This window comes from Miscanthus floridulus, chromosome 7, assembly GCF_019320115.1.
Source record: "Miscanthus floridulus cultivar M001 chromosome 7, ASM1932011v1, whole genome shotgun sequence".
In the NCBI taxonomy this organism is placed as follows: domain Eukaryota; kingdom Viridiplantae; phylum Streptophyta; class Magnoliopsida; order Poales; family Poaceae; genus Miscanthus; species Miscanthus floridulus.
Genome location: NC_089586.1, coordinates 64,714,991 through 64,732,731, shown reverse-complemented (window position 1 = coordinate 64,732,731; position 17,741 = coordinate 64,714,991).

The following is a 17,741-nucleotide window of genomic DNA, read 5'->3' as shown; positions in this document are numbered from 1 at the left end:
GAATTCCTACTAGAGCTAAACATGATATTTAGGCTAAGAAAACTTCCACTCATATATGTTGCTTGTTATGCATTGAGTTTAGTCAAGCTTTGTTGACCCTTATGAGAGGTTTGTCATACTTTTAAAATCAAGATCACGTACACACCACCCATATATGCACTACTCCTACACTAGGGGTAGGCGCAAAAACATGCCATTCCATCTAGATCCACCTAAAAATATTTTACTCCTACACTGGGAGAAAACACCAAAACCATGCTTGATAGATTTTCCATCCCCCAAATAAATGCTCTAAGTTCTTGTTGCTATCTCTCAAAAGTTTTGTTGCAAAAGAAAGAAGCATGGGGCTATGCAAAAGTTATTCATAAAAAGACAAAAAATGAAAGAGTTGAAAAAATGACAAGTGTCTAAGATATCTAAAACAATGGGTACTCAGATGCCCATCTGAAAAAAGGGAGAGATGAATAAGATAGCCCATATTTTCTTGCAAATGTTTCCATGTTTCAAAAGAAAGATATATTTTCAATGAGCATAGTAGAATTAAGTTAGCCACCATATATACATTCACCATACATCCACACACATGCACATCTTGATTTGATTGTATGACTCAACTCTCTTTGGATCTGAGGTTTGACTTTACAATATGTGTATTGCAAGTATGCTCTTTCATGCTTTTTTCACTCCTATGAGCTCCACATAAGCCTTAGTTGTAGCAAGAGAAATGCATAACATCATTATTTCCTTGATGAGGATCCACAAATACCAAATATATTGAGAGACTTGAGAGTGTCATACAAAGAAAGCTCTGAGTTTTATTTTGAAAACCTATAAAAACTCTAGAGTAATAGTTAAACAAAGAACCTAAGACATAGTGCTTGAATTGATCATTCTGTCTTTCAATTGCTTAAGACCCAAGTGAAGGCTAAGAAGCCCCATGGTTGAAGGTAATACGGGTAAGTTTGAAAGTCATATTGGTTTATTCTAATCCAGAGGAGAATTTTTGTTTGAACACATGTGTACTTTTGAGAAGTGAAAACATTGAAGCAACTCTTGATCCACTGTTGAGTTTAGCATTGCTCATGGACAAGAAAAGGTTAAGCTTGGGGGAGTTTGTTGACGGTAGTTAACAAACATTATAAACTGTTAATAGAACTTGAATAAGGGCATGAAAGTAATTACCAACATAGACTTAAGGGTTTAAACTAACAAATTTCATGAGTTTTGGTGAATTTGTGTTTTCAGCAGGGTTTATCTAGAAAATCATCAAGGTGGACCTAGATGTCAGAAGTAATCACGCTTATCCTCAGCGAAAATAACTCTAGAAGGTTCTAGAGGACACCAGGAGCCAAGCCACCGAAGAAGACCGCAAGATGCTGCCCCAGCCCCACTTGTAGGCCGGCTGGCCTGTGGGCCCCACTATCATCCTCCTCCTTCAAATGTCGGTTCTCCACTGCCTTAGGGTTTGCATCTACGCCATCCTTTCAAGTCGGTTTGATCCGAGGGCTCAGAATTGATGCTATGACCTATATATACCAGCCCCTATGACCTCCCTCAGGCATTGGATTGCATTCAGTCAAGAAGATAGAAACCCTAATCATCCTTAGAGCTCCACCATATTTTAGGGCATAGCTAGCTAGGCTAGGTCTAGAGGAAGGCAAGCTTCGCTTGGATTCTAGATCTTGTCAAGAGCATGGCTTGGTATAGCCCCTTGTATCATCTTTTGTATCTTTTATTATTCATATGTTTGCTACAATTGATTTGACATTGTTCTTAATATTATTCATGTTTCTACTTATCATGTTCGTCGTCTACTTTGATTTTATGCTTAGTATAGTTAGATTATCATCATGTTCAAGCATAAGTTCATATAGCGCTTGCTCCAAGGTACCAGGGGTGAGTGGTCGACATTGTTTAAGCGTGGTGCTTATACGTTGTTTACCTACAAATGCACCCTATATTCTGGGCCATGTGGTAGATCGCGGATGTGACACTCCCGTTGAGTCCTTTGCAGTCCACTCCTCGAATATAGGACAAGTAGGATCTAGTTACAAAGGAAGACAAGCTTTGTTCTTAATCTTCATTAATAATATCCCTTATGTGTAGATATGAAGTTGATCTTAGCCATGACTACTAAGTGTAATTGCACTAATCAACGTATGCTTTCACTTGTAATTAAGAATGAATTAGGAATTATTCCTCTAATATTCTACTTAGCCATGCTAATGCCATAGAAAAAAGTACTCTGAGTGATCATTTATTATTACTTACCATTTAGATATATTTATCTCTTGACTTACCCCTGTTGTGAGTAGAAGTTTGGTTATGGTTTATCTCTCCATCATATGTATAAGTTATCAATATATACCAACTGCCCGTCCTTCCCTGTGGTAAAAATATAAATAACGATACCTGAAATACTTCTGGGTAAAGTGCTACAATGGTATATTATCTGTGCGCTTACATATCCATTTATATTCATATTTATATTATTTCTAGTCACAAAAAATATTAGAAGTACTTCTTAGTATCATTCTAGTAGTGATGCTAGGTAGTACCAACAAGCAATTCTAGCATCATCTCTAGGGATGACAACTTAGTAAATGTGGTGCCAATAAACATCAGGTGGATACTAAAACAAGTGACAAGTTAATAAATACCAACAATGTGTTAAGATTGAAAATCTAGCCTAGGCTACACCTATGGTTTCCTTTCTCATGTTGGTGGGAGCTGAGAATCTCTTGTCACAGGGAAGCGATTTGAGATATAGGGATGAATGCGAAACATAATCTGTTCCTTAATTCTTCCCAATCTCTGTTTACCTTCCCTACGTTGTGGGTGGAGGTTGTTTTACCCTCTCAAAAGAAGGGAAACAACTTCTACCAAAAGGTTTTCTTGTGCCATGCTTGAGATTGTCAAGCACGCACAGAGCTGCTCTAAACTCCCATAGATGATGGCAAAAGTTTTTGTAAATTTAACTTGAGAAGATTTGTTCCCTAACATGGCTATAAAGCCAGGATGGAGTTCATAGCTAGAAGCTATGATTGGCTTTGATGGTGGTGGCTCTTGAGAAATCGTCCTTAAGAGCGCAAAGATTTTGAGTTGAAGGCTTCATGATGAAAAGAAAACAATAAATACTATTTTTTTGAAAAGAAAGATAGAACACAAGGATACATGGGTGAACTAGGTTCAGAGATAATTACGACAACCATTCCTTGGCAACGATGCCAGAAATGCTTGTTGGTATTTCTTAACGCATACATAAATAATCCGCAAGCACACAGAATTATCGTTGCAGCATTTCACCTAGAAGTATTCAGGGTATCATATTTCCACATGGAACGGAGGTGTAGGAGTCTCTTAAGCTAGTTCACCTAATGATAACAAGAAGAAAGATATCTTAGGTAGCGATGTTTTCTAAGGATAGAGATCCTAAGCTAAGATAGCTTTGCACTGTAGACTTGCTTCGGGCATCGGCTTATACTTGGTCTGTCAAGTACCTCTGGCTTCCAGCTCTATGCCATACCTAGATGTGGGGATTTATGAGGGATAGACATGGCTATCACCACCTGCCACCTACCCCTCAACCATGGAGTATGAGGCAAACAAAGGTAGCCTCTTGCCTAGTCGCCACGTCTACGCTATCGACTACTACTCTAGCATCGATCAGGGTTATCCATCTTTATCAGGGCCCTTTACTAGAGTATTCATCACAAGGACAAATGATGACCCCAAAAGTAAATAATGAAGATTAACTTAAAGTAGAACTCACCACCGAAGATAAACACGAACCTTATACTCCAAGTAGTATTCAATTCATAGAGGTACAAGTGGACAGGAGCCGATGATTCCTGACATTCCTTCCACTAAGTGATGAGGACATGACCTCCATACATATGACCATGCTTGGAGAACCATATGGAGACCAAGGAGATCAGCGAGGGTGTCCAAGTCAAGAAGGAGGTCCGATGCTAATTCGGTTCGAGTCCCCGAGGTGGAGGCCCAAAGCAACTCAAGTTCAAGTCTGTCTCGGTCTCCAGGACCAGTTTTCCTTAAACTGGTCATGCAGCACGCATCCTGACTCCATTTTTGATGATCCACATATGGATGAAAAGCTAATTGGATAAGGAAGCCAACCCAATTGGTTTCACATCAAAAGCCCTTCAGAATCAACGGGAATCGTCGAAACAAGTCAGTGTCTAGAATCTGTCAGGGTGTTGCGACACCGTCTTTTGGTCCATTGGACCGTGTATCGTGTTTGGGCCCATTAGGGGGCGCATCCAGGTGGGGTGACGCCCAAGACTCTATAAATACCAGCCGTCGCTCTCCTTAGGGTTTGGGTTTTGTTTAGTTCTTGATTTCCTCATGAAACAGACATTGTTTTGCTGCAACTGTCGCCGCCAAGGCCGCTTGCTGTGAACCAGGGCCCCAGTTCTTGATCTTGTTCGCCTGTGGCGATTAGTCCTTTCGAATAAAGACTTGAACTCCTTCTCGTTATCATAAGCCTCATATTTATTTGCAATTTCAGATTGCGTTCATCTCGTTCTTGCTTGTGTTCTCGATTCACTTGCAGGAAAGCCTTCTCGGTGAGGTCAATCACGTTCGCGTGGTTGATAACCAACAGAGCAGTGGTGTAACGGTTGCGGGGGTCCGAATCAGTCTTGGTTCGAAGCCTAGATCATGAACGTCGAGTCTCCACCAATCAACGCTATCATACCTTTTGGAAGATCGGGCCTTGTCTACATCACTAAGTGTATAAGTGGCCCCGAGTACACTAGTGGAGGTAGCCAACAACTCTAGTACATTCTATTCTAGATAGAAGCTAAGATATGAGTGTGGCTCTTCTTCTCTTTTGATACATTGTGTTGTATCTTTTGTTTGATCTTCCTTGATGAATGAATTGTGAGAGGGTGGCCTCCTCCTTTTATAGCTCACCAAGGATGGTTTGCTAAGGTATTTTAGGAAAGCCCCATCACAACTGACCTTAGGGGCATTGAATGCACCGCCCTACTGAAGGTGGGCCTAAGTGGTGCTAGTGGTAGTGCGTGTGTGGTCGCACATTGGCTAGGCCGCCTCATCACTGCCTTCACCAGCTAGGTTGCTTGATGGGTCTGGAGCGTAGCCACATGGGTGCTTGGTCCTATATCTTTGGTTGAGTGGGCATTATCCTGGTTCCTTTACGCAAGATCTACTTTATGCTTCTCTGGATTGCACCTTTTGATGTGTTTTCCTTTGTATTCCATGTATATGTCCTAAAAATGATCAACTCACCAAAACTTATGGAATTCGTTAGTATAAACCCTATTTACTAAGTTTTAGAGTTTGTTTGTGTGGATTTCATGCAAAGTTGGTGGGTGAAAATATGAGTTAAGGACCGCCAACACGCCCCCATACGAGGAATATGGAACCCCCAGGGGCTGAGCGAACCACCTAGAATAAAGACCACCATAGCTCATAGTGGACAGGGACCCCAAGAAGCCCTTGGACAACATGATGAAGATGGAGAGGTGGAGGATCCCCTATGGGGTCAAGTCATGGAGGCGGAGCCCGTAGTAGTGTAGCAACTACCAGAGTAAGGGGTGCGCCGACATCCCAAACCCAAAACAGTGGAAATGGGCGAAAGAGACGACCTCATTATCCTCCACCGGCCTTGGCTCCACTTTGGTTCTCGGTGGAACTTTCCACCCAAATGTGTCGGCGGCGTCTGGGATCACCACCTACTATCATAGTTGGTCGAACGCCTTGCGGTCGACGGATGACTTCGTCCACTATGTGATCATGGTCCTCATAGGAGTCGTCGGTGGCACAAAGGGCATAGTAGTGTGGAGGGTAAAAGCTTTGGGATGAAAGGAGGAGATCTAGGGAGGGAAGGTAGATGATTGTAGAAGGTAGCAGGTAACCTTGCCTCTCGTGCCCTTGTGTCTTCTACAGTTTGGGGGCCATGGAACCATCCCACGCCCCACGACCACTAAGATGTTTGCATGGGTGGGTGGTTCAGCTTTGCCCCATCACATCAATGCAATAGGCCATGAGGTGATGTCCCTGCTGGAACTACCTGCTAATGCCACCCACGCACGTGCCTACATAAGAATCTAGGAGCCTACAAGATGAAAATGGATGTTGCACGTCATTCATCAATACTATCTAGGTAGTCACAATTTCAAACCACTAGACCTTCTTTCCTTGGTTAGCAACTTGCAAGTGAAAAGTAAAAGAGACCAGAAAGGATATTTATACTCGACGTAGTTGCTAACAAACATTAGAAGACGTAGAGTCCCCATAGAGTTACTAATTAGTAATAAAATAGATTCAGAATACGAGGGATTGACATGTTTTCCTGCTCTGATAATGAGAAAGTCTGGTGCTTTAAATACATAGAGCTACGGACTTTCTAGTTATCAGAGCAGGAGAATAGTCAACCCCTCGACTACTACACTGGCGATTCGAGTAGTAACGACGATGAGCAATGGGAACGTACTCGAGCGATGGCAAGTACAGCACCGATTGCGACTCCAGCGAGAAGGACAATTTGGAGTACTATGACTCATCCAACAATGATTCTGGCAAGTTGATGAATTGCTAGAGCATTAGTGAGGAGGAAGATGCTTTTTTTTCTCTTTCTCTAGAAACTTAAATCCCCTTAGAATCCATGACTTTTTTTAGGTTGGAAAATCCATGGCAATATCAATAACCCATTTAGTTATTTATGGAGGATTTTCCATCCCTAGGCATGACTTCCCCTTGATTCCAAATTGTAGGTCTTAGTTCAAACTACCACAGATGTAGTCACACACATAAAATAATCGGTAGATGTAGCGCAACAAGCTATAGCGAGCATGTTTATTTTTCTTTTTTGGTAAATTTTAGGTGTCAAATTCATGGATCTTTTAATTATTTATTACCATCCTCTTTTAGTTTTATGTTTATTTATACTATGAAAAAAAATAAAAAAGGCAACAACTCACTGATCCGATATATAAATAGGTGCACAATAGAAAAAATTAAAAGAGGGACATTAGGTAACATTTTATCGTAATCATTTTCTATTAAAACATGGAATAAATTCTGGTCTCTGCTAAGCAGATGAGGTGATCTGCCTGCCTAAAAATTTGATTTTGCACTGCGCCAAGCAGTCCCACAAACACGCACCGAAAATTAGATGTCTCTCTTTTGCCCTCCGCACAAAAATAGTTTTGCCATGCCATTAATTTTAGACATGGGCATTATGGTATTGTGATGACCACATAAAAGAGCATAGAGTCACCATCTCTGCCTACATCTTTATTCTCCAGCCGCATCGTCTCTCGTCTAGCTCCAAATCCTTGCCCCATGGTGGCCTCCCTCTCCACTCTCTAGCCTCCCCCTCTGCCACCCCACTCAGGACCCTAGGCGCCCTCGGCACAGTAGCTCAACTCAATCTCTACTCTCTAGTCGCACCCACTCTCATACCTTTCTGAACCCTAGCCAGAGCTAGATCCCCTTCAATTCGTTGATAGCTGGTCAGCTGACGGTCGAAGGACCGCCTCGCCGATAGTATAGGCTAGATCCAGATCCCCTACCTTGGCACCTGTCATGACCGATCAGATCCAAACCCTAGCTAGAGCAGATCTGGTACCCCTTCGTCAACACCAGCCACACCAGTTCCACGACCACGATGATAAGACGGCGGTGCCGATGATGAAGTGTAGCTAGGGTACACGGAGGAAGAGGTACCCAAATTCCTTTTTATGATGTGTGCTGTATTATAGTGGTTAAACATGGGATATAGATAGTGATGGGGTTACATATTTCATATAGTTGAGTGTAGCTTATACAGCGGTACCATATAAGCTGTAGTGACTAGTTAGGCGCTTATTTGCATACTCTTGCCCTGTTATTTAACATTCGGTAGAAGCTTTAGTTAATAAATACCTTTGTAATCTTGATGAACAACCACTAAATGCTTTTGAACGAGAGTAGGAGGCACAAATCGCAAAGAATCATAGGAAGATGAAAAAACCAGGGGAGGTAGTTGAGGGATTTGATGATACAGATGAAACAAATTTAGACTTAGAAGATGAGTCAGTGCCCCTAGCAATTGTGGTGCTTATTCTATCTTGCATTTAGTTCAGAGGGGGTGTAGGTAGCAATGCAATGCTTTACTATTTGGATAGCAATGCAATTTATACATGCTTGCTGCTTAAGTTTGTATCTCCAATTTTAGAGTCTGGGTCAAAGAAGACATAGAGGAGGCTCTTCCATCAGGACAAAAGGCAGCGCTACCATGAGTCCTAGGTGAAGGCAGCCCAAGCGAGTGAATTCAACATGACTAGGATAGTTGACTCATGGAGTTTGTACTTGGAAGGTCGCCATTAGCAAAAGCCGGAGGTATCAGCACAAGATGAACACAATTCTCCATCACCACCAACACCTGTACCCTAGGATCAATTCCAAATTCTTGAATTGACTAGAGACATTTGTTGAGATGGCACCCTACTTAGCCCTATGAGAGACTGGTCACGACCAGATGATGATAGCCATGTCGAAGAGGAGCCCTCTGAGCAAACTCATGTCTGCCCCCACCCACAGAACAATGAAAGTTGTAAAGGTTGGTATTACCTTATAGATGTGTATCAATCAATTCGCACTAGCTACTTGATATCCATGTTACTTTTCTAACAATATGAATGTATGAAAATTGTGTAGTACTATCTCTATTATCGAGGGGAACAGAAGGCCACATGATCCATTGCAAGCTACCAAGTTTGCCTTAGAGACAGGTGTAGTAGTCATGTGTCAAGTACCAATTTTGACACATTGGAAACACTACAAGAAGCTCTCTAGCATCATCCATTACAAAACTTTGTGGACAAGCTAAGTGTATATATGGGTATCCTCTCTTGACATTCAACCCTCCTTTGAGGAACTTTAACAGATTTACTTTTCATTGACACTACTGCGTGTAGTCAAGGCTAGGCATTAACAAGGCTCACCCACCAACACAAGAAGCTTGCTAAAATGTATTGCAGTCTGGTTGTAGCACCTAGTTTTAAGGACAAAACTAGATACACACCATATGTGATCCCAGGAAGTCAAATCTCACATATAGCTATAAATAAATGTAATATCAATAGACAATGCTTAATATATAACATACTTAGTATAAAGGATATAACCTTAGACAATAAATAGCGGAAAGACAACTCTGATCTTTGGGTGAAGACTCCAATTCATAGGGACAACTGACTGGTTGATCACAAGCCTAACTCCTCTAGACTAGCAATCTGGTACCCATTCAGAATTTTTCCAAAGATTTAAAAAGTAAAGCAAGCATAAGTACATGTCATACTCAACAAATATAACATGGGGTTCATGAGGCTCAAAAGGCTAACACTGGTTTAACTGTGATTAGCTTTCAATGAGTCATGATTTTAGCAATAGGGTGGCAATAAGTTTATTCACAAGCCCATATAAACACACGATTTGGTAAACATGAATAATGAATAGCATAAATAGTAATCATTAGTGTGCATCTTCATCATCGGTATCATCCGTGTTCTTCATCTATTCCATAAGGGTCCAAGGTCGCTCATGACCGTGAGCATGGCGGATATACTAGTTTTACACTCTGTAGAGGTTGTACACTTTCACTGTGAGTCGTGATTTACCCTTTTGCCCGAGGTGGCTAACCTCTTGACCCACTACCAAGGAAGGTCGGTAGGGTTCACTATGAAGTCTTTCAAAGGTTCATCTAACAAGTTAGGGCCGCTAAGGTTTCCCCATCAATAAGCATGGACCCCCCTCCAAGGAGTGACTAACAAAATACTAAGGAACCAAAGTGCACCCTCTTGGTAGGCCAAGATCATACCTGTCGGAGCCCCTCTTGCTCCATAAAGGTAACCACTAACACGCTAGAAATGGTCCTCATATTGAGCTAAAGCCAGAGCCATGTAGCCCTCATAGCTGTACTATAAGTCCTGGATGTTCGCTTATAGATAAGTCCTTAGGGAGAGGAATCTAGAGCACCATAAAATAGCCCAATGCTCTAGCCCTCTTGTTCCATGTTGCTAAAAAGCATCTTTTAATGTTTATTGCATAATCCATTAGTCATGTTACAAGATCATGGCTTTAGTTTGAGCACTAGCATCATTCTACGTACCCAATGCAATAACCCATAGGAATCAAGGAATCCAATATATCAAATAGCTAGGAAAATTACTATGGTTTCCAAGGTAGGCACATGCATATGATTAAATTATTAAAGTAAATAGGACAGCAAGGAAGATCCCATGCTATACTTGCCTTAAACTTAGATCCTTCTTCTAGTCCAAACCTTTAATAAATTGCTTCTAGATTCACCGTGTATAGCTTACCGACTGGACATGATCATAAAACACCACATGCATCCATGCAATCATACACGAATCAAACAATAGAAATAAATTAGAACAATACACCAATCATAATAAACAATAGGTAAAAAGGTTTTAAAGATGTTCTACATGTTACTATGAACACACAGACGCGAAAAACACTCTAATCGAAGCTATAACAAAAACATTATGAATTAAACAAGATTTGCTTTAATAAAATAATAGATTAAATCTAACCTCAAATTTTAAAAGTTAAAAATAAATTTAATAGTAGGATGAACATGTAGATTACTCAATTACGAATCTAACGCAACTTGACTAGATCAAAACGGAGTTAAAACGAAGATTTTACGGCCTAAATAAGACTAGTGGCAAAACTGTAAATAGATGAAAGCGTATTTTGGATCTAACCGAAGAAACTACATTTTAAAAAGAAGAAAACGTATTCTGAATCTAACAGAGGGATTTTATGGTTTCTGAAAGAGAAAACGTGTTCTAAATCTACAAGAAAGAAACTACGCTTTCAGAATAGGAAAGCATATTCTAGAAGTGTGCCATGGACTTTGGGTTATATTACGCGAAACTATAGGGGCTCTTTTGCAAATAAACCCGACTAAGGGGTACGACGAAGGGAGGGGGAGAGAGAGTTGCCGACTAAAGAAGAAAACCAGCGCAGTAGGGCACCATTACCAGGGGCGAGAAGCTAACCGGAGCGCTTGGTTTGGGCCCTAGAGGCCACGGTTTGATGAGCCGAGAGCACAGGGAACAAGAGGAGAAGACGGCAAACTCACCTAGGGCCTTCTTGTGGTCGACAGTGGGTCTACGGTGTCGGGCAGCACGGCGGCGATAGTGACAGCGACGACGAGAGAAGGAGGAGAAAAATCTAAGTTACTACATGAGGAATTTCCCAAACTAGAGGCTCTCCTTACGGTAGTTTTGGTATGCTTTGCCCAAGGGGTTGGTACATATATATAGGGAGAAAAACTCCCCACATCTACATCAACTAGCAATATGATACTAATTGATGTTGCACCCTCCATATTTACTAATGGACCTAAATAATCATTAAAGCCCGTTAGTAAATAAATGCATGGGCCTATGAGATTTATTAGGATTATTGCACATGGGCTTTGAGAGTTGGTTGGAAAAATGAGATATATTATTTATTTTTAGAATTAATTAATTTCATGAATAAAATAATTCAAGAAAAGTCCAGAATTGATATTTAAGCCACGAAAAATACTCTGAGACCTCTAAAAATTTGGGGAAACTTCCCAGAGACACTTTGGAACATGATGAACCCAAATAAAGTATTTGGAGCTCATGCAAAGATTGTTGGGAACTTGTAACGTAAAGATTAAGGTGAAGGAGGTAGGAATTAAATTCTAGAAAGAAGTTGGATAATTCCAAGAGATAGATATTCGTCTCCTAAACGTATTTTAAAAAAACACATTTTACATAGAGAAACACAAGGTGCGACTGGCATGAATGCAACAAACACGTTTCTACCTTAAGATAAATTTTAATCTAATGAAAAATTATTATTTCCCCATGTTTTCATGAGCTTAAAAATACAAAATTAAATCATTTTAGCTCTATTTCAAGAGAAGCAAATTTTAGGGTGTTACAATTCTATCCCCCTTAAGATGAATCTTGCCCTCATGATTTGGAAGATGGTGATAAAAGAGATACATATTCTTTGCCTTTGGATTCTTCTCTACTTCCTCGTGTAGTTCCATCGTCTTGGTAAGGATCCCACTTTACTTTGCATACATGTTAACCTTACACCAAGTATCTTGCCAAACTGATTCCAAGATTCTGATAGATACTCCAAACAATACTTAGGTAACTCCAATCACTAGGCCACCTTTTCTTTTTAGTCCATACTTATTAGACCTCTTTTTTCATATGTTCACCTTCCAACGGAGCCTTCTTACTTTCTTGGTCTAAAGTAGGTTCTATTACCAACTTTAAAACATTAATGACTATATATGCTTAGGTTAAGTTGCTCAACTCTGAAACGACTATTCTTAGTCCATGGTGTCATTTGAATCTTCTTAGCATAACTCTCTCTTGCTAAAGACATCGACAATGACTTTTGCTTCTCCAAGTGATAACACTTTTCCAAGTCATAATCTTGATCAATACCAAACCAGTGATGATGTCATATGCTCAAAACCAACTTTGTGAAGATGTTCCTTAGATTCTTATGACCCTCATAGATGTCACTTATCATGCCCAAGTAGATAGAACCTCCATGATCCATAATGGATAACTCCAGATCATACGTTAGATGTTCCATCTCATGTTTTCTTTCTTAAACCTCTATTTTTTTCTTCTTACATAAGGACACATCCCACACCTTGATAAGGTGCATCATAGTAGATATAAAAAAACTCTTGTCCTGATCTAGCAAAGCTAATACATAGATTTTACCTCAACCCCTCTCTTTTTTACTCCTTCAAATACTTAGCTGAGGTCTCTTGATTTGAACTTAAAACCTTCTCTAGTAACACTATCAATATCTTGATGGTCTTGGATAAACTTCCCTTGAACCTCTAATCAAACCTCATTATTAAAGACTCTTAGTTTCTCTCACATCTTTGAGTGGGTTCCTATCACATCATTAACTTTCTTCAATCCAAACCTTCTTGTCATGCTTAGTATATCATTGAAATTTCCTAAGACTCCATAGAACCATATGTAGTTATTAGATATTTCATTCCTATGTCATCAATGCCTACTTGTCCTAGGTATGTTGAAGATTGGACTCCCAGCTGAGGATAGCTCGAATTGTAGAGCCATATTGATGAATGCATCCATTCCTCGTAGATGATCCAATCACTTATCAACCGAGCAAAGGATACTTACTTTGGATGATGAAACCCTTAAGTGATATACATCCTCTGGGTACCACCTTTCTAATCAGATTAACCGATTCTTCCAAGTGAGAGCTAGAGAGCATAACTGAACTTCTTAAGGCACCTTGAGCATTTGGACCCTTCTTAAATTCACCACGCTTGTCAATAGGTGGCGCTTGATGTGGGTTGTTCAACATACTATGAGCAATAGTCTATAATAACTAAGTCTGCATCATCAAAGCTTGCTCTATAGATGGGGGATTAGATGGTGGTGGATTAGAATTGGCAGGATTCCTTCCCAGTGAGAGCTAGAATCTACAAAACCACCTTCACTTAGACTACCCCCCTTAAGAAAATATCAACTAGGGGACCCCAAAAAATAGCTTGCACCTTCTTCTAGATGAGCTAACTAGTATCAAGACATTCTAACATCCCAATGATACTCTCGTGTATGGGCAGGAACAAGAAATCTAAAATTCCTTGCGAGCAGAAAAATAGCAGTGTTGTAAAATAGCTGTAAATCTCATTCCATTAATCCAATTAAGTTGTACTTTATATCGTTGCAAATATTATCAAATCCTCCACAACTTCCTTATAGAACACTTTTCCAAATTCTATAGTTTATGTAGTAAAAAATAGGACACAACAGAAACTGCTCCAGGTTTTAGATAGCACAAGTGCATCGTCTTGTGATTTTCATAACTCCCAAACCATAATGGCTATAAGGGCGGTCTTATGGTTAGAGAAATATATTGAAGTCTACTATTGTTCATAATTTTTGATGATTTTTATCATCGAAAATTAGAGATATAAGCCAAAGAGGGCAGACTGCTCCGAAACACAAGATAGGGAAAACAGAAGAAAACCATAACCCAACTATTTATTCCATTAATCCATATACCTTAGGCCTATAAACTAAATGAAATTATGGGAACACCTAACAAGATCATTGTAATCATTACAAAGATTCAAAACAAGCTTAAGCATAATGACAAATCAACAAAGCAATAAAGGTTCATAATTCAATCATTGACTCAATTTGTGATACTATCGTCCTCATTGTACTAGGGGTAACAATTCGAAGACTCATCTTTAAATTATGTAAGAAGGTGGTGAGGAATAGTTCTAAAAGCATATCAAATCAAGGAGTGAACATGAGAACAAAGACTTTAAAATAAGCACCAAGGTAGAGATGAATACAAGGGTAGAGATATAGTAGAGAAGAAAATATCACGGCTCATAGAGCAAGGGTTTTTGTAGCAACTTCTAAACCTTAAAATGACTAGTTTCTACTAGGCTTGGGTCCTATAGTCAGCATTGCTCTGATACCACTTTGTAGCAACTGGTTTTAAGGACAAAACCAGATACACACCATATGTGTGCCTAGGAAGTCAAATCTCACATATAGCTACAAATAAAGGTAATACCAATAGACGATGCTTAATATATAACATACTTAGTATAAAGGATATAACCTTAGATAGCAAACAGTGGAAAGACAACTCTGATCTTTGGGTGAAGACTCCAATTCATAGGGATAACTGACTGGTTGATCACAAGCCTAACTCCTCTAGACTAGCAATCTGGTACCCATCCAAAATTTTTCTAAAGATTTAAAACGTAAAGCAAGCGTAAGTATATGTCGTACTCAACAAATATAACATGGGGGTTCATGAGGCTCAAAAGGCTGACACTAGTTTAACTATGATTAGCTTTTAATGGGTCATGATTTTAACAATAGGGTGGCAACAAGTTTATTCATAAGCCCATATAAACATATGATCAGGTAAACATGAATAATGAATAGCATAAATAGTAATCATTATTGTGCATCTTCATCATCAGTGTTCTTCATCTATTTCGTATGGGTCCAAGGCCGCTCATGACCATGAGCACAACTAATATACTAGTTTTACACTCTGTAGAGGTTGTACACTTTCACTGTGAGTCATGATTTACCCTTTCGCCGGAGGTGGCCAACCTCTTGACCCACTCCTAAGGAAGGTTGGCAGGGTTCATTATGAAGCCTTTTAAAGGTTCGTCTAACAAGTTAGGGCCACTAAGGTTTCCTCGTCAATAAGCATAAAGCCTCCTCCAAGGAGTGACTAACAAAATACCAAGAAACCAAAGTACACCCTCTTGGCAACCTGAGATCATACCTATCGGGGCCCCTCTTGCACCATAAAGGTAACCACTAACAAGCTAGAAAATATCTTCATACTGAGCTAAAGCTAGAGCCATGTAGCTCTCATAGCTATACTGGATGTTCGCTTACAGTTAAGTCCTTATGGATATAAATCTAGAGTACCATAAAATAACCCAATGCTCTAGCCCCCTTGTTCCATGTTGCTAAAAAGCATCTTTTAATGTTTATTACATAATCCATTAGTCAAGTTACAAGATTATGACTTTAGTTTGAACACTAGAATCATACTATCCAATGGAATAACCCATAGGAATCAAGGAATCTAGTATATCAAATAGCTATGAAAAATACTACAGTTGCCAAGGTAGACACATGCATACGATTAAATTATTAAAGTAAATAGGACAATAAGGAAGATCCCATGCTATTCTTGCCTTAAACTCAGATCCTTGTTCTAGTCCAAACCTTCAATGAATCGCTTCTGGATTCACCGCATATAGCTCACCGACTAGACATGATCATAAAACACCACACAAGCATCCATGCAATCATACATGAAGCAAACAATAGAAATAAATTAGAACAATGCACTAAACATAATAAACAATAGGTAAAAAGGTTTTAAAGATGTTCTACATGTTACTACAAACACACAGACGCGAAAAACAATCTAATCGAAGCTATAACGAAAAAGTTATGAATTAAAGAAGATTTCCTTTAATAAAATAATAGATTAAATCTAACCTCAAATTTTAGAAGTTAAAAATATATTTAATAGTAGGATAAACATGTAGATTACTCAATTACAAATCTAACGCAACTTGAATGGATCAAAACGGAGTTAAAACAAAGATTTTATGGCCTAAATAAGACTAGTGGCAAAACTGTAAATTGATGAAAGCGTATTTTTGATCTAACCGAAGAAACTACGTTTTCAAAAGAAGAAAATATATTCTGAATCTAACAGAGGGATTTTATGCTTTCTGAAAGAGAAAACGTATTCTGAATCTACTAGAAAGAAACTACGCTTTTGGAATAGGAAAACATATTCTGGAAGTGCGCCATGGACTGCAGGTTATATTACGCGAAACTACAGGGGCTCTTTTGTAAATAAACCCAATGAAGGGGTACGAGCGATCTTGGACCATTGGATTAAATCTGGATGGACTAGATTAGAAAGAAGGGGGAGAGAGAGTCACTGACCGAAGAAGAAAACCGGCCCAGCAGAGCTCCATTACCGAGGGTGAGAAGCTCCTCGAAGCACTCAGTTTGGACCCTAGAGGCCACGGTTTGACGAGCCGAGAGCACAAGGAACAAGAGGAGAAGATGGCGAACTCACCTAGGGCCTTCTTGTGGTCGACGGTGGGTCTACGGCGTCGGGCAGCGCTGCGGCGACGGCGAGAGGAGGAGAAAAATCTAATTTACTACACGAGGGATTTCCCAAACTAGGGGCTCCCCTTACGGTAGTTTTAGTGTGCTTTGCCCAAGGGGTTGGTCCATATTTATAGGGAGAAAAACTCTCCACATCTACATCAACTAGCAATATGGTACTAATTGATGATGCATGCTCCATATTTTCTAATGGACCTAAATAATCATTAAAGCCTATTAGTAAATAAATGCATGGGCCTTTGAGATTTATTAGGATTATTGCACATGGCCTTTGAGAGTTGGTTGGAAAATGAGATATATTATTTATTTTTAGAATTAATTAATTTTGTGAATAAAATTATTGTAGAAAATTCTAGAATTGATATTTAAGCCACGAAAAATACTCTGAGACCTCTAAAAATTTGGGGAAAATTTCCAGAGACACTTTGGAACATGATGAACCCAAATAAAGTATTTGGAGCTCATGAAAAGATTGTTGGAAACTTAAAACATAAAGATTAAGGTGAAGGAGGTAGGAATTAAATTCCAGAAAGAAGCTACATAATTCTTAGAGATAGATATTCGTCTCCTAAACGTATTTTAAAAAAAAAACACATTTCGCACAAAGAAACACAAGGTGCAACCGGCATGAATGCAAAAAAATATGTTTCTACCTTAAGATAAATTTTAATCTAATGAAAATTTATTGTTTCCCCATGTTTTCATGAGCATAAAAATACAAAATTAAATCATTTTAGCTCTATTTCAAGAGAAGCAAATTTTAGGGTGTTACACTGGGGTACGACATGCATGCTACAAATTGAAGAAAACCTACTTCAATGGCGTCCCTGCTGATCAGATCCCTATGACCTATCATGTCCCATCCATGACCGATGCATAGTGGTGTGAACTTGTCGAGATTTGGTCTAGTGCTAAGAACAAGGTGTGTGTGTGTGAACCCATCGATTTCCTATCTAGTCTTGCTATGATCTACTTGTGCTACAGTTTAAC